The sequence below is a fragment of the Scylla paramamosain genome, chromosome 31, assembly GCF_035594125.1.
Source record: "Scylla paramamosain isolate STU-SP2022 chromosome 31, ASM3559412v1, whole genome shotgun sequence".
In the NCBI taxonomy this organism is placed as follows: Eukaryota; Metazoa; Arthropoda; class Malacostraca; order Decapoda; family Portunidae; genus Scylla; species Scylla paramamosain.
Genome location: NC_087181.1, coordinates 9,338,817 through 9,364,340, shown reverse-complemented (window position 1 = coordinate 9,364,340; position 25,524 = coordinate 9,338,817).

Here is a 25,524-nt window from a genome sequence, read left to right as displayed (position 1 = left end):
AAATTCACTTTTTATTTATGTTGATTTTTCACTGGGTAAGTGAGCTCCAGTAATAAAAAAAAAAATCTCTTTTTAGAATGCGGAACGACTATTGTCCATCGTGTACACCTAGCCATAACAAGTCTCCTCACTCTTTTTTTCCTAAGCTATTTAAAATCTGAGTGCGCCATCGTGTTCAACAAATATCCCACTTTTACATTTTTCTTTTTTGCTACAGTAACCAACCTTAAAGGAATATCAATAACAAAAATTGGTCTAAATATTTATAGCCCTCCTTATATTCAACTAGCATCATCTCGTTTATTTTTAGTAGCTTTGAACCTTTTCTTTTTAACATTTGTGATCCATCACTATTCTTCTGTCTCAGTGGTGAAAAGGCTGAGTACCCATTACTGAAAAGAAATGAAGTGCAGAGAACAGCAGTAAAAGTTGTAGACTGCAAAGGCCTTAGGTAGAGACAGGCAACCTGAAGCTGTTATCGAATCAGCGATAACTTTCCCGGCCACAAAAGAGGCCTTTCGATTCAATGAATATGCTGTTTTGGCAGATGATCGTATGATCCTCAGAAACCCTTTTTTGTTACACTTATATCATGGTCAGGTTATGATCGGAAGGCGCTATAGCGCTCAGGATGCTTTTCAATCTAAATTTTTTGTACGGATTCAGACTGCTGAAAATAGCAGTTATAAACGAAATCTACTAAAACTATTTAAAAGCTATCTTGTGAATTAAGTTTGTCATACTCGTATTTCCTTTACATACGGTTTCATCGAGCTTAGACACTCGTATTCAGCAGTACTATTGAAAATGATCTACCTTGAAGAAGAGATGACTTTTCATGAAAATAAATGTAGTGCTGAGACAAGCGCGGTAACAGGGCGACTGTTAGGGAGTGAAGGAAGAGTGCAGCCAATCACCATAGTCGTTACAAGCGCTGTCGAGACACCGGATGAGCAGCTTTCTTGAAGAGAGCACAGTATCATGGCTTGGACGAAGTGGGAGGGGAGGTGTTATTTCCTTATTCTTATTGTTAGTAGTACGTAGTAGTATTATACAATAGTAGTAGTAAAAGTAGTAGTAAAAGTAATACTAGTAGTAGTAGTAGTAGTAGTAGTAGTAGTGGAGGAGGCAAGAGACACCTGTCGAAACGATAATTACTTCCAGTGAGATCTAAAGCACTGGATCAGGGTTTTTCTTTTTCTTCTTCTTCTTCTTCTTTTTTTTTTTTTAAGTAGGAGAGACACTGCCCAAGGGCAACAAAAATCCAATAAAAAAGCCCACTGAGATGCCAATCCTAGAAAAGGGTCCAAAGTGGTAGTCAAGAATTGAAGGATAAGTGTCTTGAGACCTCTCTCTTGAAAGTATTCAAGTTATAGGAAGGTGGAAATACAGAAGCAGGCAGGGAGTTCCAGAGTTTACCAGAGAAAGAGATGAATGATTGAGAATACTGGTTAACTCTTGCATTAGAGAGGTGGACAGAATTGGAGTGAGAGAAAGAAGAAAGTCTTGTGCAGCAAGGCCACGGGAGGAGGGAAGGTATGCAGTTAACAAGATCAGAAAATAGCATGAAAATAGCTGTAGAAGACAGCTAGAGATGCAACATTGCGGCGGTGAGAGAGAGGCTGAAGACAGTCAGTTAGAGGAGAGGAGTTGATGAGACGAAAAGCTTTTGATTCCACCCTGTCTAGAAGAGCGGTATGAGTGGAACCACCCCCGACATGTAAAGCATACTTCATACATAGACGGATAAGGCCCTTGTACAAAGTTAGCAGCTGGGGGGTTGAGAAAAAACAGAAGAAAACATCTCAGAGTGCCTAACTTCATAGAAATCATTTTAGCTAGAGTTGTGAAGTTTCCAGTTCAGATTATAAATAAAGGACAGACTTAGGATGTTCAGTGTAGAAGAGGGGGACGGTTGAGTGTCATTGAAGAAGAGGGGATAGTTGTTTGGAAGGTTGTTTCGAGTTGACAGATGGAGGAATCGAGTTTTTGAGGCATTGAACAATACCAAATTTACTCTGTAACAATCAGAAATTTTAGAGAGATCAGAAGTCTTTGGCTTCCCTGCTTGAAATGTTTACTTCCTGAAGTGTTGGACGTCTATGAAAAGATGTGGAAAAGTGTAGGGTGGTATCATCAGCGTAGGGTGTTGTGAGCTTATAAGTAAATAACCCAGCTGTGACCTCACTGAACCTTTCCATTTGTGTCTCACAACACAAGGGAATAGTCACAGCCTGCCCTCTGAAGACATCTCTCCTCCTTCGCACAAAACTACATGCACCCACACACCCTTCATTCAGAATTATAAATTTCAATATGGCGACTCCTGAACCAGCCTCGAAGTCCCCATCTGGGGAGGGAACCACAAATGTTCCCAGGTCAGACTGCTCTTCTGGTATCGACCTTAAATGTCTTGACACCCTCCTTAACTTTTCATCATTAACTTCTACAACATTTACGATCTTAGATCTAATTTTCAAACTAGAACACCATCTCTCCTCTGCTAAACCTCATCTTCTTTTCCTCATAGAAACATGGGTGTCTGAGGCAACTGACACTAGCCCCTTCTCTGTTCCCTCCTACTTTCTCTATCCACATTTTCAATCCAAAGCAAAATGTTGCGTCCATATGCACAATGACTTATAGTGACGCCTTGTAAACATCCATTTTCTTTAACTACCATGACCTTCTTACGCTGAATTTGCTTGCGCGCATGTGTCCAGTTAAACAATAAAATTCCTCGACACAACACTTTGAAATCGCCTCGATCATCTAACAGAACACAATACGATGAACAAGATGGAATAACGCCTCGTCAAGGCCACCACCCACGCCGCCGACCAAGCTATCCCTTACATGAAACGCCACCAGAAACACTTTAAGGACCACTGGTACTACGATGATAGAATCAGGGAATATAACGACAGAATAAACCAAGAAAGGAAACTCAACCACCGACACTACATCGAAACAACACGAAATCTACTCAAAGCGGCAATACGCAGAGGAAGGGAGGGTACCAAGAAAACAAAAGGAAAGAAATGGCTCGAATGGTGTGGCAACATGGACGCCCATACACGTCTCAGCATGTTGTGAAAGTATATCCATACAGCAGCCGGACAACGACCCCGAGCAGACCCCACACATTCCGATCCTGCCGGATGAGCTGAAGAACTCATAACCGAGTTCACACACAGAGCCAGCACCACTCAGTTACCTGCAATAGCACAAAGAAGATTACAGGATCAGAAACGACAACAGGAGAACTACATCAAAGAAGCATGCTTACAGGCCAGACCAAATGATTTTCAATTCACACAGGCCGAATTGAAAAAGGCACTTCACTTAAAACCAGACTCTGCTGCAGGAGCAGACAAAATTACTTACTCCATGATCCAACATGGAGGACCTGAGGGCTTCACTGCACTACTCAGGGTAATTAACAAATCATACAAGTCAGGTTGTCTTCCATCAGCTTGGAAAGAGGCCATCATATTCCCGATACCAAAACCGAAAGAACCTGGCAAGACACGACTGATATCGCTGCTAAGCTGTTTAGGTAAGACAGCGGGAAAAAAATATTTTGAGAAGACTGCAATGGACTGTCGGGTCGTTGCATCCCAACATCTATGCCTAAAGACAAGAATCTGGGACCTGTGATTGCCTCACAGATATCCTCACCACCATATCTGAAAGGAAAGCCGTGGTAATTTTTCTGGACCTCGAAAAAGCCTTTCAGCTAGCCAATGCTGACGCGATCATAACAGTATTAGCTGAGAAGGGTGTCGGAGGACGCCTCTTAAAATGGACTCGAGACTTCCTCTACAAAAGACGGGCACATGTCACGTTTCAATAACATTTATCTGTTTCTGAAACCTTGGAGAATGTCACACCTCAGGAAAGTATACTCAGTCCCTTCCTCTTCAATGTACTCATGGAAAGGCTGGTGATGACATTAACTCCGGCTGGCTGCAAGGTTCTCTGCTACGCAGGTGACATAACATTTGTGTCGACCGGTCCATGCCACGTCACAAGGTCTCATAGGGCTTTAACAGCTATTGCAGAGAAATGCATGGATATGGGACTTAAGGTAAACCTTTTCAAAACCAAAGCAGTTAGCTTCAAGACAAGCAGAACCCTACCACCACCGAGGATGAACGGCGACGACATCCAATGGAGATCGACACAACAGTCTCTTGGTGTATGGATGGACAAGAAATTGCGCTTCAGCATTCACATCGCAGCCATTAAGGAAAGAACAAAAACGAAACTCAGTCATGCGTAAGATAACATCTACCAATGGGAGGGCTGGGTTCAGAGTCTTGAAAACATTCTATATGCAAGCAGTCCGCTCTATCATAGATTATGCAGCTCCAATTCTTGGAACAATGACATCTTCCCTGTTGGCCACTCTGAAAAAATCCAAAACGAGACACTCAGAATGATTTTGGGTGCTCAGCGCTGGACAAAGACATGCAACCTCAGAGCAGAATCTGGACTGCCATCTGTAACCCACAGAATCCACGCCTTGATCGCAGCCCTAATATGGAAAACCGTAAATCAAGAGAGGTACGCTTCACTGCTGTGAAGTGTACGGCAAGCCCTCCATCAAGATGAAGGCCTCTTCAGAAGAAATAACCTGGCAAGGAAAATAGCAAAAGGCATCAAGTCACTGCAAGTAGAGTCAGCCTTCCTGAACCACACAGTTGACCACCTACACCCAGTTTATAAAGAAGATCCTCCATGGGTACCGTCACCTCTGGTAATCAAAATAACACAGGTAACCGGGAAAAAGGATTAGCTGGATAGGAACGACCTTGCCCGGCAAGCACATCAACTGCTTGGTGGGGAATCACAGGGCACGGAAGTCTACTATACTGATGGCTGTGTGGAACCCAACACAGGCAAAGCAGCTGCTGCTTTCGTTCATAAGGACATAACAGCACACCATTTCCTCCCTGATGGGGCATCAACTCTTCATACAGAACTTGCCTCCATAATGAAAGCGATTGAACGCGCCATATCAACAGAAAGGAGTGCCACTATACACACAGACTCAATGGGGGCACTGCAAGCTCTGAAGAGCGACAACATCCCGAACAACATCAATATCATCACTTCAGCCCACGGAAAGACGAGTTCAATGAGAAAGATGGGAAATCACGTCACCCTTAACTGGATCCCAAGCCACACCGGAATTCAGGGGAACGAGGCAGCAGACCAAACGGCAAGAGAGGCCTAATTGCTTCCACGTGACACTACACACACCAAAGACCGTGTCACAACTTAAAAACTCATTCCGAACCAACCTTAAGAGGAAGTCCATCACGGAGGTGAAGCAAAAAGCTGCAAGGGTCCAAAAGGTGTGTTCCAAAGTGCAATGTGGTACACGACCACGACAAAGGATACGCCACACCTAGATCATACACTTCCTAGACACACGGGCTGAAGACTGCACCTAGGATGCCCACTGTCGGTATGAATCCGATGCGTCACTATTGCACTATGCAGAGGAGTGCATTGCAACTGCTTCCTTCCACAGGGTGGAAGCAAAAACTGCGCCACACATCCTACTACACACAGATCCACAAACACTCACGACGCTTGTGAACAGATACCCGCCACCAAAATAAATAACACAACCGCTCCTTTTCGAGGCAGTGGTTGTCGGTGCAGTTCCACTTAGCAGCTATTTATTTATTTATATATGCATCTGAAGAAGCAATCACGTCTACACACTCCCGAATCTCACACTTGTGGACCGCCGTCAGGGCGTAAAGGCCCTCCCATAATAAGGGGGTGACAAACACAAAAGGAAGGAAAGGAGGGAAGGAAGCTCAACACAACATGCACACCATTACGTTCGCTCGAAACGACGCGGCGGTATCCGTGCTGGTCTTTTCTTTCAACTCTACGCCCTTGGTCGCCGGGACGGTACGTGTATGTTCTGTGGTAGGGGTGGGCCACGATGAATATTAACCTAGACTTGACGAGGGATATTATCCCACGGTAGGTCTGCATGACCCCCGACAGTGAAGTTGAGGTCGTCACTTCCACACCCTGAGTCGCGGCAGCAAATCAGAACCGACCGTTGCGTGCGGCGGCGAAGAGTGGACGCGCCGGGAGCGAGGGGCATTAGAGGGGCAATGTTGTGCACAACATCCCCAGCTGGAGTGATAGGGACATGCGGGAGAGATCGGCAAACAAACATATTAACACACAAATATATTACTTAATATTCCCGTACGAGCCGGAAAAAAAAAAAAAAAGACAGTGTAGTTAAGCCCATAAACTTTCTATGTCCGACTTTCTTCCACATTTCTCTTCCTACCGTCTTTCTCTTACACTGTTTTCTCTATATATCTTCACCCCCCTTTTTATCCAATCGAATCCAGCACAATACACAGTACACCGTGGGGAGCAGCAAAAGAATTATCTTCTAATCTTACTCAACCCTGCAATGGAGCTATGGACGCCGCAAAAAAACTTAACTGCTCTCGTGCTCACGCTCTTGAATCTTGGGAATTTTCCACCATCTGGCTACATCTACAGAGTCGCTCTCAAACTAATGAGATCTAACTCCTCTGACTATGAAAACATATTTGACTACTTAAATTCCAAAGTGGAGCACATCCTGACTCTTCCCTTTAGCAGAGGAGGCAGTAGACACCTGCCGAAACGATAATTACTCCCAGTGAGGTCTAAAGCACTGTTCAGGGGGTGCTGTGAACTTATCATTAAACCCAGCTGTGACCTCACTGAACGTTTCCCTTTGTGTCTCACAACACAAGGGGGTAGTCACAGCCTGCCCTCTAAAGACAACTCTCTTCCTCCACACAAAACTACAAGCACCTAATAACACACACACCCTTCACTCCAAAAATTTTAAAATCATGGCGACTCCTACACCAGCCTCGGAGTCCCCATCTGGGGAGGGGACCATAAATGTCCCCAGGTCGGACTGCCTTTCCGTCGACGACCCTAAGTGTCTTGACACCCCCCTCAACTTTTTCTTCATTAACTTCTGCAACATTCGCGGTCTAAGATCTAATTTTCAATCTGTAGAACACCACCTCTCCTCTTCTAAACCTCATCTTCTTTTCCTCACTGAAACTCAGGTGTCTGAGGCAACTGACAGTAGCCCCTTTTCTGTTCCCTCCTACTTTCTCTATCCTCATTTTCGATCCAAAGCTGGATGCTGCGTTTATGTGCGCAATGACTTAACCTGCTCTCGTGCCCACGCTCTTGAATCTTCCGAGTTTTCCACCATCTGGCTACGACTACAGAGTCATTCTCATACTAAATTTATCTGTGCTGTATACCTCTCTCCTAACTCCTCTGACTATAAGAAATTCTTTGACTACTTAACTTCCAAAGTGGAGCACATTCTGACCCTCTTCCCTTTTGCAGAGATCTCCATTCTTGGAGACTTCAATGTTCACCACCAGCTTTGGCTTTCCTCTCCCTTCACTGACCATCCTGGTGAACTAGCCTACAACTTTGCTATCCTCCATGACCTAGAGCAATTGGTGCAACACCCTACTCGTATTCCTGACCGTCTTGGAGATACGCCCAACATTCTTGACCTTTTCCTGACCTCTAATCCTTCTGCTTATGCTGTCACCCTTTCTTCTCCGTTAGGCTCCTCCGATCACAATCTCATATCTTTTATCTTGTCCTATCACTCCAATCCCTCCTCAGGATCCCCCTAAGCGAAGGTGCCTCTGGCGTTTTGCCTCTGCTAGTTGGGGGGACCTGAGGCGGTATTTTTCTGATTTTCCTTGGAATGACTACTGCTTCCGTGTCAGAGACCCGTCTTTGTGTGCTGAGCGCATAACAGAGGTGATAGTGTCTGGCATGGAGGCGTACATTCCTCACTCTTTTTCTCGTCCTAAACCTTCTAAACCTTGGTTTAACACAGCTTGTTCTCGTGCTATACATGATAGAGAGGTGGCCCACAAAAGGTACTTAAGCCTTCCTTCACCAGAATCTCATGCACTTTATATTTCTGCCCGGAACCATGCCAAGTCTGTTCTCCAACTAGCCAAAAACTCCTTCATTAACAGAAAATGTCAAAACCTTTCAAGATCTAACTCCCCTCGTGATTTCTGGCATCTAGCCAAAAATATCTCCAATAACTTTGCTTCTTCTTCTTTCCCTCCTCTACTTCAACCAGATGGCACCACTGCTATCACATCTATTTCTAAAGCTGAACTCTTTGCTCAAACCTTTGCTAAAAACTCTACCTTGGACGATTCTGGGCTTGTTCCTCCCTCTCCTCCACCCTCTGACTACTTCATGCCTCGTATTAAAATTCTTCGTAATGATGTTTTCCATGCCCTCGCTGGCCTAAACCCTCAGAAGGCTTATGGACCTGATGGGGTCCCTCCTATTGTTCTCCGAAACTGTGCCTCCGTGCTTGCACCTTGCCTAGTCAAACTCTTTCAGCTCTGTCTGTCAACATCTACCTTTCCTTCTTGCTGGAAGTTTGCCTACATTCAACCTGTTCCTAAAAAGGGTGACCGCTCTAATCCCTCAAACTACCGTCCTATTGCTTTAATTTCCTGCTTATCTAAAGTTTTTGAATCTATCCTCAACAGGAAGATTCTTAAACATCTATCACTTCACAACCTTCTATCTGATCGCCAGTATGGGTTCCGTCAAGGCCGCTCTACTGGTGATCTTCTGGCTTTCCTTACTGAGTCTTGGTCATCCTCTTTTAGAGACTTTGGTGAAACTTTTGCTGTTGCCTTGGACATATCAAAAGCCTTTGATAGAGTCTGGCACAAAGCTTTGATTTCCAAACTACCCTCCTACGGTTTCTATCCTTCTCTCTGTAACTTCATCTCAAGTTTCCTTTCTGACCGTTCTATTGCTGCTGTGGTAGACGGTCACTGTTCTTCTCCTAAATCTATTAACAGTGGTGTTCCTCAGGGTTCTGTCCTGTCACCCACTCTCTTCTTATTATTCATTAATGATCTTCTAAACCAAACTTCTTGTCCTATCCACTCCTATGCTGATGATACCACCCTGCACTTTTCCACGTCTTTTCATAGACGTCCAACCCTTCAGGAGGTAAACATATCACGCAGGGAAGCCACAGAACGCCTGACTTCTGATCTTTCTAAAATTTCTGATTGGGGCAGAGCAAACTTGGTATTGTTCAATGCCTCAAAAACTCAATTCCTCCATCTATCAACTCGACACAATCTTCCAGACAACTATCCCCTCTTCTTCAATGACACTCAACTATCCCCCTCTTCTACACTGAACATCCTTGGTCTGTCCTTTACTTATAATCTGAACTGGAAACTTCACATCTCATCTCTAGCTAAAACAGCTTCTATGAAGTTAGGTGTTCTGAGACGTCTCCGCCAGTTTTTCTCACCCCCCCAGCTGCTAACTCTGTACAAGGGCCTTATCCGTCCATGTATGGAGTATGCTTCACATGTCTGGGGGGGTTCCACTCATACTGCTGTTCTAGACAGGGTGGAATCAAAAGCTTTTCGTCTCATCAACTCCTCTCCTCTAACTGACTGTCTTCAGCCTCTCTCTCACCGCCGCAATGTTGCATCTCTAGCTGTCTTCTACCGCTATTTTCATGCTAACTGCTCTTCTGATCTTGCTAACTGCATGCCTCCCCTCCTTCCGCGGCCTCGCTGCACAAGACTTTCATCTTTCTCTCACTCCTATTCTGTCCACCTCTCTAACGCAAGAGTTAACCAGTATTCTCAATCATTCATCGCTTTCTCTGGTAAACTCTGGAATTCCTTGCCTGCTTCTGTATTTCCACCTTCCTATGACTTGAATTCCTTCAAGAGGGAGGTTTCAAGACACTTATCCACCAATTTTTGACCACTGCTTTGACCCTTTTAGGGACTGGCATTTCAGTGGGCATTTTTTTTTATTAGATTTTTGTTGCCCTTGGCCAGTATCCTTCCTACATAAAAAAAAAAAAAAAAGAGAACTCCATTCTTCGAAACTTCAGTGTTCACCACTAGCTTTGGCTTTCTTTCGTCTCCCTTCACTGACCATCCTGGTGAACTAGCCTTTAGCATTGCTATCCTCCATGACCTAGAGCAATTGGTGCAACACCCTACTCGTATTCCTGATCGTCTTGGAGATACGCCCAACATTCTTGACCTTTACCTCACCTCTAATCCTTCTGCTTATGCTGTCACCCTATCCTCTCCGTTAGGCTCTTCCGATCACAACCTCATTTCTATATCTTGTCCAATCGCTCCAATCCCTCCTCAGGATCCCCCAAAACGCAGGTACCTCTGGCGTTTTGTCTCTGGTAATTGGGGGACCTGAGGAGGTATTACACTAATTTTCCTTCAAATCACTATTGCTTCCGTGTCAGAAACCCGTCTTTGTGTGCTGAGCGCATATGAGAGGTGATAGTGTCTGGCATGGAGGCGTACATTCCTCACTCTTCCTCTCGACTTAAACCTTCCAAACCTTGGTTTAACACAGTCTGTTCTCGTGCTATACATGAGAGAGAGGTGGCCCACGAAAGGTACTTGAGCCTTCCATTACCTGAATTTCATGCACTTTATATTTCTGTTCGGAATCATGCCCAGCGGCTAACTCTGTAACGGGGTCTTATCCGCCCATGTATGGAGTATGCTTCACAGGTTTGGGGAGTTTCACTCATACCGCTATTTTAGACAGAGTGGAATGAAAAAGCTTTTCGTCTTGTGAATTCCTCTCCTCTAACTGACTGTCTTCAGCCTCTTTCTCATCGTCGCAGTAGTACATCTCTTGCTATCTTCTATCACTATTTTCACGCTATCTGAACTTCTGATCTTGCTAACTGCATACCTCCCCTCCCCCCGCGGCCTCGCTGCACAAGTCTTTCTTCTTTCTCTCATCCCTATTCTGTCCACCTCTGTAATGCAAGAGTTAACCAGTATTCTCAATCATTCATCCCTTTCTCTGGTAAACTCTGGAACTCCCATACTTCTTCTGTATTTCCTCTTTCCTATGACTTGAATTCTTTCAAGAGGGAGGTTTCAAGACACTTATCCTCTGTTTTTTTTTTTTTTTTTTATCTGACATCTATTCTATCTGACATCTATATGGGAACTGGTAATAAGTGGGCTTTTTCTTTTTGGCCATAATTTTTTTTCCCTGGCCAGTGGCCCTGTTACATAAAAAAAATAGTAGTAATAGTAGTAGTAGTAGCAGTAGTAGTAGTAGTAGTAGTAGTAGTAGTAGTAGTAGTAGTAGTAGTAGTAGTAGTAGTCGTAGTAGTAGTAGTAGTAGTAGTAGTAGTAGTAGTAGTAGCAGCAGCAGCAGCAACGGTCGTACAAGTATCATTAGCAATAGCAAAAGCACACACACACACACACACACACACACACACACACACACACACACACACACACACACACACACAGCAGATTTCCCACAGAGGGAAGTCAAACACTAGATAAATAACTCGCTATCAGTCCCATTCAACAAATTTTTACCAGCTGACAAATTTCCGACAAGCTGGAAATAAAATCATGCGTTACCAATTCTTAAAAGTAAGACAGATCACAGCTACGAAATTATCGACCAATCCACATGATGTCAATTACCTAAGAATTAACGAAAGCCATAACTCAAGACAATAGAGTGAAGTACTTCACAACAAAGATTTCGTTGTAAATGTTCATGCTTAACTACCGTACTGGATGTTTACATTACATTTTTAAAAGTTTGATGAAGGAACATCAGATGATGGTATATATATTGATAAAGAAATCGACAATATGCCTCAAAAGCGACTATTCAGTAAGCTATATACGTGCACACGACATCAATACTCGTAGCAGTATCTACAGATGAGCTCGAGGACTAGTTCTATTCCGAAACAAGGAGCAGTTCTACAAGGACTTTCGTTTAGCTGGCTTAATGCAAGTGGCGCGCCACAGTGTTCAGTGATAAGATGTATTTTATTCTTTATGTAAACCACATCAATCATGATGGGCTCGCTTACAAAGTACCAAAATTTCCCAGTGACAGGAAAATTGTCAGTAAAGAATAAAGAAGCCTTTGCAGTTAAATTTACTTCATTAGGCCACCGAATTAGAAATGAGGTTTCATATAATTGAAAACAAAGTATCACAAATCAGTAGTCGTTACTACATTCAATATTTCAATAATAATGATAATAACAGCAATGATAATTATAATAATAATAGTAATAATAATAATGATAATAATAATAATAATAATAATAATAATAATAATAATAATAAAAGTAATAGTAATAGTAATAATAATAATAATAATAATAATAATAATAATAATAATAATAATAATAATAATAATAATAATTATAATAATGATAATAATAAAAAGATAATAATAATAATAATAATAATAATAATAATAATAATAATAATAAAAATAATAATAATAATAATAATAATAATAAACAATAATAAAGCAGCATGAAGGAAGGAAAATGATGTCGGAATTGTGATGCAAAAATCCCACTCAATCTTGCTCAGAGGTTGTTAAAACTTTTAACAAAGTGACTGACTTTACCGGACGTACCTTCAGAAATTAATCAGAAACTTTGCAATTCGTTAATTCGATCGCATCTTGAATGCTACATGTAGTTTTGGTCCTTATTATATTGTTAAGGTATAAAAAGTACAAAATAAACACAAAAATATCCCAAATATTTCACTGCTGAGAAAATATTCCTTTGAAGAAAGGCTTAGGCATTTAAATTAATTCAGCTTTTGGAAACAAAGGATGCGAGATGATCTAACGGACGTGGCGAGAAAAAAAAAATTGTGTATGTGTGTGTGTGTGCGTGTGTGTGTGTATGTGTGTGTGTCTGTGTATATACGAACCACGGAGAGTAGTAGAGTGATTTGGTGATGGCCGGGATCTTTATTGTATGATGTAATGAGGTGGGTGAAAAAGTGGTGTCGGTCCTTTCTGCTCGTGTCCTGTGACTCGTCCTGCAAAAAGACCAACCTGCTAAAGAAAAGAGAAAATAAAAAATGTCGTGGTGTTATGTGCATGGGGAGGGTGAGGATGGTTTGTGATAATGATTGATGTGATGGTAGGATGTGCAATGACAGAGGCTCGAAAGGCTTCCTCACCGCAGTGAGGGGTCAAATCTAACACCATCTGTTTGCACGCGGTAAGTCGCCGGTGGTGGGGGGTGAATGGGGATTCCTACATGGATGCTTCCAGGGCCCCGCCCCACCATCTCTTGACTACCTTCCTGCCCAGCCCTTGCCGCACCCAACTACCTCTGTGTGGGGGGTGAAGTGGCTTCCACTGAATGGTGTGGTTACCGTCCCCATCATCAGTACTGGCCGCTCCTTAACTGCCGCGGGGGGTACCGCTACCGGAACGTCATGCCAACGGCCGGGCGCCCCATTGCCGTGACGTCAGTGGGAGGAGTGCGGTTCGTGCTATCCCCGTCTCTCTGGAAGTGGTCGCCTGGTGCCCCCTTGAAACCTAGGCTACGAGGCAAAAAAAATAATGTATAAAAAACAAAAATATGAATACAAAGCCATAAGACAAAAAATATGAAAAAACCACTAGGTGTTGGCACACGACCCCACTCCCTCGGTTAGAGGCATGGAATGTTAATGGCGGTGTTTTTTTGTCGCGTCCCTTTCCCAGGAGCGGTCCGGTGCCTCCTTAAAACCTAGGCTGCGAGACAGAAAAATAATGCATAAAAACAAAAATATGAATGCAAAGCCATAAGACAAAAAAAATATGTAAAAACCACTAGGTGTTGGCACACGGGCCCGCCCACGTGAACGAGTGAACGACGATGATGCCACTCAGACACCATGAGTGGTACAGAGAGAGGAGACAGTGTAGGGAAGAATGGAGGAGTCCATTATTAGAAGACAGGTTCAGGAGGCAGGTGACGGAAAGCCGGGGGGGAGGTTGGTCATGAAATTGTATGTGATTGTGTGTCTGTCGGAGAAGGAGCTTAGTTGTTTTTCGATTCTGTTGTGGAGTGTTATGTTAAGGGGGGGATGTTGGACTCCTCGTGAATGGAGAGAGAGGTTCGGAAGTCGAACCATTTCGTCCCAAGAGCGAAACGAATTGCTCGATTTTGAACCTTCTGAAGTTTAGAGAGGTTGGAGGGAGCAGAGAGAGAGAGGGCAAGAAGGCAGTAGGTTAAGAGGGGGAGAATGAAAGCTTTGTAGAGGTGAAGTTTTGTTTTTGTGCGGCTGTCGCGAAATTTTTCCAGGTTGCTCAGGGCCTTGGCGGCTATGGTTGCTTTTTGTTTTATATGTATATTGAAACTGAGGTGCTTATCAATGGTGAGGCCAAGCACTTTGTTGTTGTTTCTGATGGCGATTGGGGTGGGGATGGGATCAATTCTGTTTAGTGAGATTTGTCGGGGCTGACTTCTTTTAATGTTGAAATAAGTGACTTGATTTTTCGGGATGGGAGAGAATTCGCCATTTCATCTCCCATAGGCTAGTCGCCATCAGTTCTCGTTGAATTTTGTCGGTGAGGAGATCTAACGATCTGGTACGGGCCAATTGCGTTACATCGTCCGCGTATTGAATAGTTAGTGAGTCATTGTGGGCTGGGAGGGGTAGGTCAGCTGTATACATGTTAAAAAGGGTGGGGGAGAGTACGGAGCCTTGTGGGACTCCAGCCTTAGGGGTAAAAAATGTCGAAAAGTTGCCCTGGTGGCGGATTCTTGTCTGTCTCTCTTCCAGAAAACTACACAAGATGCGTTGCGTTAGAAAAGGGAGATTGAAGTTATTACAAATTTTGTATTTTTTTTTTTTTTTGTCACGAGGGCTGTCTTGTAATATGGCTTGTTGAAATTTAGGTAGGCTACTATGCTATTAAGGGCGTCCTCCGTTGAGGCGTTCCTCCGTAAACCGAACTGCTGTAGTGCCAGCAATCCGTTACCTTCGAGGAACGCTCTCAATCTTAAATTGATTAGACGCTCAAAAGTTTTTCCAAGAATTTCAAGGAGGCTTATTTTTTTTTTTTTTTTTTATGTAGGAAGGATACTGGCCAAGGGCAACAAAAATTTAATAAAAAAAATGCCCACTGAAATGCCAGTCCCATAAAAGGATCAAAGCAGTGGTCAAAAATTGGTGGATAAGTGTCTTGAAACTTCCCTCTTGAAGGAATTCAAGTCATAGGAAGGTGGAAATACAGAAGCAGGCAGGGAGTTCCAGAGTTTACCAGAGAAAGGGATGAATGATTGAGAATACTGGTTAACTCTTGCGTTAGAGAGGTGGATAGAATAGGGGTGAGAGAAAGAAGAAAGTCTTGTGCAGCGAGGCCGCGGAAAGAGAGGAGGCATGCAGTTACGAGTAGCAAGATCAGAAGAGCAGTTAGCATGAAAATAGCGGTAGAAGACAGCTAGATATGCAACATTGCGGCGGTGAGAGAGAGGCTGAAGACAGTCAGTTAGAGGAGAGGAGTTGATGAGACGAAAAGCTTTCGATTCCACCCTGTCTAGAAGAGCAGTATGAGTGGAACCCCCCCAGACATGTGAAGCATACTCCATACATGGACGGATAAGGCCCTTGTACAGAGTTAGCAGCTGGGGGGGATGAGAAAAACTGGCGGAGACGTCTCAGAACACCTAACTTCATAGAATCTGTTTTAGCTAGAGATGAGATGTGAAGTTTCCAGTTCAGATTATAAGTAAAGGACAGACCGAGGATGTTCAGTGTAGAAGAGGGGGACAGTTGAGTGTCATTGAAAAAGAGGGGATAGTTGTCTGGAAGGTTGTGTCGAGTTGGTAGATGGAGGAATTGAGTTTTTGAGGCATTGAACAATACCAAGTTTGCTCTGCCCCAATCAGAAATTTTTAGAAAGATCAGAAGTCAGGCGTTCTGTGGCTTCCCTGCGTGATATGTTTATGGGGCGATAGTTTTCTGGTAAGTGAGAGTTTTTTCCGGGCTTGGCAATAAGGGTAATGTTTGAAATTTTGAAAGCCTTTGGGAAGTATCCAGAGGCGAGGCAAGCATTGAAAATTTTTGTCAGGCTGGATATGATTTCTGGAGGAAGGCTCCGCACCATCGGCCAGGTGACTCCTGAGGGGCCGGGGGCTCGCCACGGAGTGTGCCTGAGCAACCTGGCGACATCCTCCTCCTCAATGGGTGTGATGAGAGGGTGTTGCGGGTCTAGTCGTGTTAAGTGTATAATGTTATGTGGTAGCGTGTTTGCTAGGTTTTGGCGCACAAGATCGGTGATATGGTGTATGTGGGCAATACTGGTCTCATGGAGAGGGAGAGGGTGTGGTTGGAAGGTGTTACGCCAGTGTGTCTGGAAGGTGTTGGTGACCTGGTCTGGGTTGGTGACTCGATCACCGTTCACTAGGAGGTACTCGAGTCTTTCCCGCTGGCATCCCTTCAGCTTGTGCACCATGTGCCAGAACTGAGTAGGGCCAGTGGCGCGGCCTCCTTTTATACAGCTGCCTCGGGTCTGGGCGCGGGCAGCTCGGCTTCTGATTGGCTGGGAGCGGCTGGGTTTAGGCTTCGCTTCATACTGTCTGGTTTGCTGATTTTACTGAAGACTTCTTCAACGCAGCCTATGAAGAAATTTGACAGGAAGACTCCGAGTGGTGATCCCATTGCTACACCGTCTACTTGCTGATATTTCTGTCCTCAGGGACAGGTGAAGGGTGCTTCTTTGGTGCAACATTGCAATAGGCCTCGTAAGACTTCTTAAGGGACATCTAGTGGCGGCGTGATGTCATCTCTATAAATTCGTTCGATGATGTAGTTGATAGTGCGGTCAACAGGTACATTAGTGAACAGCGACTCAACGTCCAGTGAAGAGATGGTTCCTTTTGTCTTGCTGTTCTTCAGGATGTCCAGGAAATATGTTGCCGAGCTCAGTCTGTATGTTGCTGGTACATAGGGTGTAAGTATCTTGCAGAGTTTCTTCGATGATGTCTAGATGTCCCTGAAGAAGTCTTATGAGACCTATTGCAATGTTGCACCAAAGAAGCACCCCTCACCTGTCCTCGAGGACAGAAATATCAGCAAGTAGACGGTGTAGCAATGGGATCACCACTCGGAGTCCTCCTGTCAAATTATTTCATGGGCTGCGTAGAAGAAGAAGTCTTTAGTAAAATCAGCAAACCAGACATCTACTGCTGTTACGATGACGATATCTTCATCAAAACAAGAGAGGAAGAGGAAACTAAACATCTAAGAACCTGCCTGCAAGAGACTTCTGGACTCAACTTCACCACAGAGAAAAGCAATGAAGGAAAAATGCCATTTCTTGATGTGTTACTCACACAAACGGAAGAGAGTTTCTCCACCAGCGTCTACATCAAGCCAACTAACACAGGACTGTTTAAATGGAAGAAGTGAGTGCCCTCAACGCTACAAAGACTCGACGATTGCTGCCTACATAAGAAGAGCCATCACACACTGCAGCAAGTGGAAAGAAGTTCACGAAGAGATATAAAGATCCACGAATGTTCTCCTCAACAACGGATTCACTGCGGAAGAAATAAACAAGCAAATCAAGAAAATACTGAATGAATATTGTAGCGGGAAAGCAGACAACAAGGAAGAGAAAGAAAACATCAAAATTTACTACAAGGCACACTTCTCAACAAGTTATAAGCAAGATGAAAAAATTGTACGGTAAATCGTCAAGAAAAATGTCACATCAACAGATCCTGAGAAGAAGTTAACCCTTACCATCTGTTACAAAAGCAAGAAAACCAGCCACCTCCTACTCCGAAATTGTCCACCACAACAAAAGGAGAAAATGCAGCAGTCTCATGTCATGTATAAGTTCACTTGCATCCAAGGGAACTGTGCAGCCCTTCAGTCAACCTATATCGGCATGACGACAATGCAATTAAGTAGAAGGATCTCCGAGAGGAGATCGAAGAAAAAAACGGAATCCAGATTGACGACATAAAACTCATACACAAGGTACACATGATTAAACTAAGGCTACGATCGAGATAGCAGGCAGAACAGGCGCAGAAGAAAGGAATCAAACTCTTTTCTCAAATAATACCCTCCTACAACGTCAGCATTGAGGAATCCGTCCGGTAAATCAATGCTACACTTGTTATAAATTCAGCCATAGAACAAACCAATGTAATGAGAAAAAACAAGTGTGCTCTAAGTGTGCAGCTAAGGACCACGATTATAGAAACTGCCAATCAACCACATCAAAATGCGCTAACTGTGACGGCGAACACATTGCTGTCTCGTTCAAATGCCCAGTTAAACGCACGCAGCAGCAACAATAAAACTCCACAACACCAACACCAACAACCTCTTCACAACCAAACAACTCCTACGCTCAAGCCGCCACACCTGTCACCCCTACACACATGAACACAATTTCTAACACAAACACGGAAAAACTGCTACTAGCCGAAATTATAATGAAATATTCTATACAAACCTCCTTCGGTGACCTGAAGAAACAAGCGGAAACCATGAACTCACTGCTGGAGTACAATGGTTGTCCAACAATAAAACCAAATTTCACATAAACAAACCAGCAACACTACCAACAAAAATTTGCGGAACAAACAGAAGCCCCTACACAAACAAACCAACAACACTACCTTGCTGAACAAATAGAAGCCTCTACAATCCCTAATCAGGACCCTAACTCCTCCTCCACCAAACATTCCATCCCCCTTCCAACTGAGAACCTAGCTACCGGTGAGGACACAGTTTCTGGGGAACCGCAACCCCCACAGCCCCACTCCTTCCTCTACCTCCACCACAAAAACGAACGAAAACACCCCGACACAAACCAGTAACACCGTACATAAAAGACACCTTCCGGTTACACAACCCACCTCCCCCAGACCCACACGAACCACATCGAGAGTTAAGAAAACATGATTACGATCATGCAACTAAATTGTCGCGGCTACCGGAATAGCCGACACCTTATTTCAGAAGCTATTCGATCTATGGACCCAGACATCGTCCTCCTCAACCACACAGGTTCACCAACAAAACCAATTAGACTATATAGATATAACACACGTTACACTACAGGTACACGTCATGATGGCGTAGCTGTCATGGTCAAATGTACCACCAAACACATACACATAACCGACTGGCCTTCAACCCATTTCTTGGCTACCAAGATCGAAACACAACACGGGCAATTTCTTATTGGCACCACATACAGCAGACCAGATACTGGGCTCCCACTCACCAGCCTCAACAGTCTTTTCAATCACACAAACATACCAGTCTAGATACTGGCAAACCTCAATGCCAGTCACACAGCATTCCGACACCCCAAGAACAACCAACACGGACACGAACTTCTGCAACTTACACAACTAAAACGCCTCCGTTTCCTTGGCCCTGACTTTCCTACCTGCTATACCCACAATGGGAATGGCAGGCCGGATCTCATCCTCTCCAATAGGCAATCCCTACCTTTCCACCACCACATCTCCCATGGACCCCTCTGTGGTTCAGACCACGTTCCCCTAATCCTAAAAAATATCCTCCAACCCCATATCTATCCCATCCCTACCTGTCCCCGACTATCACTCCGCCGATTGGGAGGGCTTCAGGGAAACACTTATAGATCTATACCGACCAACACAGCTCGAAGGCCAACCCTATACAGTAATAGACAGCACCCTAGAGACACTACACAATGACATTCTGACATCAGCCAACAGACACATACCAAAGAAACAAAACAAAATTCACATAGACTTCAGACCCTCCATAAGAACACAACGACTACTAGTGTGCTACAGAACATGCTTTTTACAAAACATGCACAACCACATACCCATCTACAGAGACCTCTGCACCCTTCGCACACACATACTAAATAGCCTACAGGATGATCACAGCGCTCACTGGAGGAATCTAATCTCCCGTATGGACGGAGCCCACTGCAGAAACCCAACTCAGTTCTGGCACATGGTGCACAAGCTGAGGGGATGCCAGCAGGAAAGATTCGAGTACCTCCTAGTGAACGATGATCGAGTCACCAACCCAGATCAGGTCACCAACACCTCCAGACACACTGGCGTAACACCTTCCAACCACACCCTTTCCCTCTCCATGAGCCCAGTATTGCCCACATACACCACATCACCGATCTGGTACGCCAAAACCTAGTAAACACGCTACCACATAATGTTATACAATTAACACGATTAGACCCCCAACACCTTCTCATCACACCTACTGAGGAGGAGGATGTCGCCAGGTTGCTCAGGCACACTCCACGGAGAGCCCCTGGTCCCTCAGGAATCACCTGGCCGATGGTGCGGAGCCTTCCTCCAGAAATCATATCCAGCCTGACAAAAATTTTCAACGCTTGCCTCGCCTCTGGATACTTCCCAAAGGCTTTCAAAACTTCAAACATCACCGGTATTACCAAGCCCGGTAAAAACTCTCACTTACCAGAAAACTATTGCCCCATAAGTCTCCTTGAAATTCTTGGAAAAACTTTTGAGCGTCTATCAATTTAAGATTGAGAGCGTTCCTCGAGGATAACGGATTGCTGGCACCACAGCAGTTCGGTTTCCGGAGGAACGCCTCAACTGAGGACGCCCTTAACAGCATGGTAGCCTACTTGAATTTCAACAAGCCTTATTACAAGACAGCCCTCGTAACAAAAGATGTCAAAAAAGCATTTGGCACCGTTTGACACACCGGTCTAAAATACAAAATTTGTAATAACTTCAATCTTACTGTCCTAACGCAACGCATCTTGTGTAGTTTTCTGGAAGAGAGACAGACAAGAAACTGCCGCCAGGGCAACTTTTCGACTTTTTTTACCCTTCAGGCTGGAGTCCCACAAGGCTCTGTACTCTCCCCCCACCCTTTTCAACATGTATACAGCTGACCTGGCACCCCCCCCAGTCCACAATGACTCACTAACTATTCAATATGCGGACGATGTAACGCAATTGGCCCGTGCCAGGTCGTTAGATCTCCTCACCGACAAAATTCAACGGGAACTGACGGCGACTAGCCTATGGCAAATTCTCTCCCATCCTGAAAAATCAAGTAACTTATTTCAACATTAAAAGAAGTCAGCCCCGCCAAATTTCACTAAACAGAATTGTTCCAATCCCCACCCCAATCCCAATCAGTAGCAACAACAAAGTGCTTGGCCTCACCATTGATAAGCACCTCAATTTCAGCATACATATAAAACAAAAAGCAACCATAGCCGCCAAAGCCCTGAACAACCTGGAAAGATTTCGCGACAGCAGCACAAAAACAAAACTTCATCTCTACAAAGTTTTCATTCTCCCTCTCTTAACCTACTGCCCTCTTGCCCTCTCTCTTTCTGCTTCCTCCAACCTCTCTAAACTTCAGAGGGTTCAGAATCGAGCAATTCCTTTCGCTCTTGGGACGAAATGGTTTGACTTCCGAACCTCTCTCTCCATTCACGAGAAGTCCAACCGACCCCCCTCCTTAACATAACACTCCACAACAGAATCGAAAAACAACTAAGCTCCTTCTCTGACAGACACACAATCATATATAATTTCATAACCAACCTCCGCCCAGCTTTCCGTCACCTGCCCCACTCCAACCTCCTTGACCCTCACACTGTGCCTCCTGAACCTATCTTTAAATAATGGACTCCTCCTTTTCACTGTCTCTTTCTGCACCACTCACGGTGTCTGAGTGGCATCATGCATCATCGTCGTTCTCTCGTTCACGTGGGCTGGCCCGTGTGCCAACACCTAGTGTTTTTTTTCATATTTTTTTTGCCTTATGGCTTTGTATTCATATTTTTGTTTTTTTATGCATTATTTTTCTGTCTCGCAGCTTAAGTTTTAAGGGGGCACCGGACCGCTCCTGGGAAAGGGATGCGACAAAAAAACACCGCCATTAATATCCTATGCCTCTGACCGAGGGAGTCAGCTCGCGTGCCAACGCCTAGTGTTTTTTTCATATTTTTTGTCTTATGGCTTTGTATTTATATTTTTGTTTTTTATGCATTACTTTTTCGCCTCGCAGCCTAGGTTTCAAGGGGGCACCGGACCACTCCCAGAGAGATGGGGACAGTACGAACCGCACTCTTCCCACTGACGTCACGGCAGTGGGGCCCCCGGCCGTCGGCATGACGTTCCGGCAGCGGTACCCCCCCGTGCCAGTTATGGAGCAGCCAGTATTGATGACGGGGACGGTAACCACACCATTCAGTGGAAGCCACTTCACCCCCCCCCAAAGAGGTAGCTGGGTGTGGCAAGGGCTGGGCAGGAAGGTAGTCAAGAGATGGTGGGACGGCCCTGGAAGCATCCATGCAGGAATTCCCATTCACCCCCACCACCGGCGACTTACCGCGTGAAAACAGATGGTGGTAGATCTGACCCCTCGCTGCGGTGAGGGAGCCTTTTCGAGCCTCTGTCAATGCACATCCTACCATCACGTCAGTCACTATCACAAACCATCCTCACCTTCACCCTCCACCATAACATCATAACATAACACCACACTTCATCGACATTTATTTTTTATATTTTCTATATTTTTCTTTTCTTTAGCAAGTTGGCCTTTTTGCAGGACGAGTCAGAGGACATGAGCAGAAAGGACGGACACCGCTTTTTTCACCCATCGCATTACATCATAAAATAAAGATCCCTGCCATCACCAAATCACTCTACTACTATCCGTGGTTCGGAACCCACGTAAAACTGTAGGTCCAATAAAAGCACTAAAAAACACTTTCTGTTCTGACTGTCCTTCACTCATCTTTCACATCCTGATGGTGGAGGCTCTGGATAGTCTGGCCCCAAGCCTGAGCTGGGTTCGGCGGGGTTTAACATCTATCACTTCATTTTCTATCAGATCGCCAGAACGGGTTCCGTAAATGCCGCCCTTCTGTTGATCTTCTGGCTTTCCTTACTGAGTCTTGGTCATCGTTTTTTAGAGATTTTGGTGGCCGGTGTCCCTCCTACAAAAAAAGAAAACGTTTTGGAATTCTGCCATATTACGTCCATGGCACAGCAGCTGCGGTTTATAAAGATTATTGGTTAAGTATTTTGTCCTTAATCCACAAGTGAGATATTGTTCGCTGTCATAGGAAAATGCAATTCAAATTCGTTCGGTTTCACCTCTGAAATGACACCTTAACGATGTTGCTGGATGTCTATCACAGTAAAGTAGAAGCAATAATTGTTGTATTACTGGTTCTTATCTCTTTATTGTAAAAAGTAAAAAAATCCATGCAATTTCTCCACAATGCATGGTATTTCTTATTTTCTGTCAGCCCTAGCTGCAACGAGCGGACAGTGGGAGGACACTTGGTCATCCTGTCTGTCACTAGATGTTAAATGGTAGAGACCCACTTATTGGTTTGTGAGGACGAACAGGTATGCCACTCTTTGTTCTTCATTTGTATCCCCATTGTGTTCCTTTTTTGTCACTTCTCATCCTCCTCCTCCTCCATTTCCTACTCGTTCTCCTCTTTAACTCTCTCCAATTGTTGTGTGATGTCCACACCATACTCTTGACGTCTACGGCAGTAAGAATTTGAGGTTCAGCACATTTGCTTTACACTCATAGATCACAATGTCACATGAATACGTCAATGTGGGAAACTTTTCTCGACTTTCCTGGCATATCATTTACTTTCTTCAGTCTCCACCTCGTCCTACTGCTCTTTTTGCAACCTCTCTCTCTCTCTCCCTCTCTCTCTCTCTCTCTCTCTCTCTCTCTCTCTCTCTCTCTCTCTCTCTCTCTCTCTCTCTCTCTCTCTTTCTTACCAGTGCCTCGCTATCACCAGTGCCCTGATCGCTGCCTCGCTGTCACCAGTGCCCTGATCGCTTTTTCCCTGTCACCATTGCCCTGATCACTGCCTCCCTTTGTACTGTCAGGACATGGGTCGTCTCATCCTCCGCCTTCCGGAACTCAACTTTAAAAGCTGCGACTATGAAACGAGCAGTTGTCTTTGTTATGCTGTTTGGGGAGAGAGAGAGAGAGAGAGAGAGAGAGAGAGAGAGAGAGAGAGAGAGAGAGAGAGAGAGAGAGAGGAGAGAGAGAGAGAGAGAGAGAGAGAGAGAGAGAGAGAGAGAGAGAGAGAGAGAGAGAGAGAGAGAGAGAGAGAGAGAGAAGGGGGGGGGATAGCGGGGCAATTGACATACGTGTTTTGTGACTTGTTATGGAATGAGGGCTTTTTAATGTCATGTTTAGATTTTTAACGAGTTTTCAGTTTTTTTTTCTTAGCTGAGGTAACGAGTTTTTCGTTTATTTAGTACGCTTACTCAGTAACTCAAAGTATTCAATAGCATGAAGATATGCAAGCATTCTAAATGTAAGGATCAAATCCAATAACACAATGAATAGATATACAAGGACAAGTGGGACAAGCTATTGCACTAATGAAATGGAAAGAAAAGTATCAGACCAGCACCTCAGGACTGGCCACTGCAGGCATCACTGAAGCAACACCAAGCGTAAGCGTCAGTACACGCGACTAAGTTATGGTGATCCTACATTATTGCTCCCTCTCCCCTTACGTTCTCCTCGACCTCTGCGCATCTTTGTCTCCCTGCCACCTTCTCTGACCTTCTAATTCCCGGCTCCCTTCCCATCCTTTCCCGCTGCCCTTCCGCCGACTTTGACTGTGTTTCTTTGCTGCCGTGTGTGTGTGTGTGTGTGTGTGTGTGTGTATGGTAGCTTATTTTCTTTTTTTATATTGCGATTATTACCACATTCATTATCATTTATCATTCATTTATTTATTAATTGTGACGCCTCTCGTCCCCTTTTGTTTTGGCGGGATCACTCTGTGGCGTCTTCCCGCACCTGCAAAGACTTGCCTCTGGCCTGGCTGGTCATGGTATTCTGTGTCTGTACAATTTATCTGAATATATTTGAAGCCGGTCTACACAGCGTTTCTATGACTCCCGAGAACATTTGGACAGTGCGGCCATGCCTCTCAGTACATGTGTGTGTGTGTGTGTGTGTGTGTGTGTGTGTGTGTGTGTGTGTGTGTGTGTGTGTGTGTGTGCGCGCGCGCGTGCTTGTAGATATACTTATCCAATGAAAGTAAATGTACTAAGACAAAATGGTGGGCGAAAATATATAACGAAGGCTACAATAAAATTGATAAATAAATAAGTAAATAAGTAATAAATAAAATACAACAGAGCTACTTCCACTATAACTCCCACTCTTCCCTCCTGCGTCACCTGTCTCGCCCAACACACAAGGGCTCTCTGCCCCTCAATGCTTTCCGTGGCTCACCTGTCTCCTCTCCCCGCCACACCTGAGAGTGGCGAGGGGTGGAGGTGCGGGCCATACATCTTCACGGCTTGACCTTTATATAAATCCCACTCCTTCTTGTACTTTATCGTTCGCGTTCTTGTCCTCTATTCATGAATTTCTCTCTTTCCATCTTCATCGGTGATGGGAAACAGAAAATGGTGCAGTTTTGGTACGCGAGTGGCCAAAAGTAATTTAAGCGACATCCATCCCAGTCTCCACTATCTTTATATAAGCGCCCGTAGTGCGGAACTTTTAAACTTTCTCAATTTTAATTTCTTCGGCAATTTTTGGGGTGAAGTTATGG